At 37.0% G+C, this 3,792-nt stretch overlaps 1 long non-coding RNA gene across 1 annotated transcript; it reads left to right on the top strand.

Annotated features, from left to right (window-relative positions):
- Positions 1 to 196: 196 nt before the first annotated feature.
- LOC141440474 (uncharacterized) lies at positions 197 to 2,039 on the top strand. The gene is made up of 2 exons (XR_012452707.1): positions 197 to 415; positions 1,810 to 2,039. It is a non-coding gene; the product is annotated as an uncharacterized lncRNA (long non-coding RNA).
- The last annotated feature ends 1,753 nt before the right edge of the window (positions 2,040 to 3,792 follow it).

Below are 3,792 nucleotides of genomic sequence, written 5' to 3' on the forward strand. Positions count from 1 at the left end.
GGCTAGTAAGATCTAAAAGCCACTAATAGCCATGGTATACTATGACCCCAACCCTCTTATTCAGAGATATCTGTGTCTAGCAGTGGGACTTACCATCAGGACCCTTCTTCACCAACAACATGGCAATCCTACTAATATAAAAGTGATAGTTTGTGAGTGAGTGAGTAGTAACGTATAGCACGTCATTTTCAGCATCCCTCGCTTTCGTGGCCATCGTGTCGTTCACATCTTCCTTCCTTTTGGACGACCTGCCCATTCTCAACGAGTTGACTTGTAAGAACTGCGAACGAGTATACGTTCCTGTTTGTGGTACTGACAACAGGACCTACGTCAACTCTTGCGCGATGAAGTGCTGGAACGACGAAATTAGGAGGAATAGGAATATAAAGAATAAAACGTATATAGCTGTACAATTGTGAGTATAACTGCATCTATCTGCCTGAAGGGCCAAAACTACACAAAAGTGGGAGCACCGCCTGTGCGGACCTCTGTCGATACTGTTTCTGTGTCGATTAAAATCGAAAAAAACGCGATTGTGAAAATAAGCTTTAGTAAAAAAAAGCATATTGGGAAAAAAAGCATTTAGGAAAATCTGAGAATGAAAAAATCATGTCTGGAATAAGTACTCTCTGGTCTCGTGTAAACCAAGAATGGAAAATGTCCGACTGGAAATTTAGCTACTAGGAAAAGGCGATTTTGGGGAAATGATCTACCCAGTAATCAATTCTGTGCACTACCACATACAACAGGTGACCATCCTACGTTTTTTATCTATAACTCACTTGTTCAGTAACATCCTTTACCTTTACATTGTAACTTTAAAAAGCCCTAGTACTTTTAAGTACAAGCGCAGCGTAGTCCGTCCTTTAGGTACTTATAGCTGCCAAACATTTTAAAAATATTTTAGAAGGGAACAAACAATAAATGACGTTAATCTTCATGTCTAAAATAATACTTCTGATTGGAAAAGACAAAAGATAATTATTTCTATTGGTAATTACTATATACTACCGTAAACTGCTTCAACTTTGCCCTCTGGCCCTAACATTGCCTTACTCGATTTAGAGTCGATAACTCAGCACCATTTATGTTTTAAACTTTTATCCCCCCGTAATAATAATTCCCGTGTAGATAAGTTTAAAACCTATAAGAGTGCTAAGTTATCGACTCTAAATCAAATCAGGCAATGTTGGGGCCAGAGGGCAAAGTTGAAGCAGTTTACGGTATATAGTAGGTATAATGGTGTCGTCTTTATCTTTATTTAATTTTAGTTATATCAGTACAAGTTTCACTTTTTAAAATTTTTGACTTTGCATGTTTTGATATTTTCACTCAGATCACATTTAAAATCAAATTACATTTTCATAACAAAGTGAAGAAAAGGGACAAAAATGGTATCCGATAGGAGCGGTGACCTTGTCTGTTTATACGCAAAAGGCCACTGCGAGCTATTTCTGCCTTGAATGTGCGACAGATCGCACGGCGTACGTTTTCTGTTTATTACCAATTCTATGTTTATTGCCAAAAAAAAAACCTGGAGACTCCTACATTTTTACCATTAATAGGTAATAATAAAAATAAAATAGCCACAGACTGGATACCACAAAATGGACTTCGGCGGCGTGGCAGACCCAGGCGTCGATGGCGGGACGATCTGGACGCCTTTCTTCGCAGCTTGTCAGAGATCGCCCAAGAAAGGGTAGAGTGGAGGACATGGGGGGAGGCCTTTGCCCAGCAGTGGGACACATCTACAGGCTTCTAAATAATAATAATAATAATAATAATAGGTAATAATGCTTCTTTTTTCAGCTACGGGACTTGCGTTGAAAACATTGTCGATAACATGTAAGGTAAACCGAAGTTATTGTAACTAAAGCTTCAGTCATCTAACGGGTTCTTAGGTAAATCAGGCCATACTTTTTTCTGACGTGCAATGACGTGAGGCGTCAGAATGGAATCTGTTCATATTTTTCTCTGATTAAATTCAAATAATTATACGAAAAAAGAGTACATAATAAATTGAATAGTATTTTATTTTACGTTCCCGATTTTTCTTTTAATCCTGAAAACATCATTATTTAGCATAAAACAAAGATAAGTAAGTAAATAAGAAAGACGATAATTCGAAGGATGGGTTAACTTCGCCTTTGTACATTGATCTCTTAATATAAACTGTTATTTTTATGTGTTTTGTGTACAATAAGGAGTTACACAAATAAATTTTCGCTTTTGCGGGAGCACACTTATTTAAAAAATTGTATGTACTATTTTCATGAACGTAATTTTTGCTTTATTTGTGTGTGAGTGTGTACATTTGGTTGTATTTGTGTCTTTTGTGAGAGTGAATAAATATCTCCTTTCTTTCTTTCTTTTAACCTTGGAATCTTTTCGATGCAATGCTACACCAATCTAGATTTCTCATTGCACTCGCGTACATTTGCTGGTAATGAATCCCAGTTGCAACGTCTCAGTGCCTTTGTGACCAGAGCAGTGAGGCAGCTCGCACACTAAACGACAATACCCTCTAGTCTCTATCGCTATTTTCAGCTTTTATTTTTTAGCTATGTTTCATTAAAATCGGTTCAGCCGAAGGAGTTTTCAACTTTTGTAATTTTTAATGAAAATTTTGCGTCGGTTTTGACGTCACCAAATTCGCCTGTTTGTAATTTTTCGTTAATTTTTTTTTTCATCAGTTTCATCTAATAATATAATTTTTAACATCTAGTGATTGGATAAACTTCTGTCATAAAAAACAGCCTCTAACATTACTTTTTCAGCTTTATCCCGCTAAAAATATACCGGCCTTTCCCGCGCAGTGCTAAACCGTCCTTACTTGTTTTTTTATCGTGTTGCCCGACCCAGTTTCGCTGGGTTCAACAAAATGAATCATAGATACTTGCGCTAGGCTTTTATCTAATTGATGTCTTGTTCAGTTTGTTCTTTTACTTTACTTAAGCAGTACATTAAAAAAAAATACAAATACACCACAACACACACGCATGTAATAAAATTTAATCGACAACATCTTGATAAATGGCGATCTACCACCGTGAGTGTCCTTCGGCGCTTCCTGCCACGTACAGTGAAATTGTGGAATCAACTTTCATCAGCAGTGTTTCCAGACAACTAAGACATCGGGGCTTTAAAGAAAAGGTCTTGTACTTTCGTCGGCAACGTGACTGTCCTTGAATAGTTGGTAGGTACTGTAGGGTGTTAAACTCTTTGGTGTTCGATCGTTTAGAACTTGCAATCTAGTTCTATTTTTGAATATAATAGCGTTGTTATATATTACTGTAGGGTTAAACTCTTTGGTGTTCGATCAGTTTAGAACTGGCAATCTAGTTCTATTTTTGAATATAATAGCGATCAATTGTTCCCGTCCACCACCAATTTTGTGTATATATTACTTGGAGTTTTAAATAAATATTGCATTTGAAGAGTTTATTTTTATTGAACTTGTTGGCTTGGCTGCTGGGATACAATTGATCTTCTAGGCTCTCTTGTGTTCGATCGCTTTTATATTCAAAAATAGAAATGCAAAAGCGCTTGTTCGACACTACTGGAGACCAAAGGGCTGGCAGCTATCTCTCTCAACGAATCGCCATCGCCATTCAACGAGGGAATGCGGCCAGCCTCTTGGGCACCATGCCACGGGGGCCTTTTTTAGATTTAATTTAGTAGGTATTAAGTTTTTAAGTTAGGCAGTTAGTTTATAGTTAAGTTTTATATGGTTATTTTTTCTTAAATTCTTGTATTTACGTGAATAAAAAACCCCCGACGCAAAACAACGCC

Source organism: Choristoneura fumiferana, chromosome 22, assembly GCF_025370935.1.
Source record: "Choristoneura fumiferana chromosome 22, NRCan_CFum_1, whole genome shotgun sequence".
NCBI classification, from domain to species: Eukaryota; Metazoa; Arthropoda; class Insecta; order Lepidoptera; family Tortricidae; genus Choristoneura; species Choristoneura fumiferana.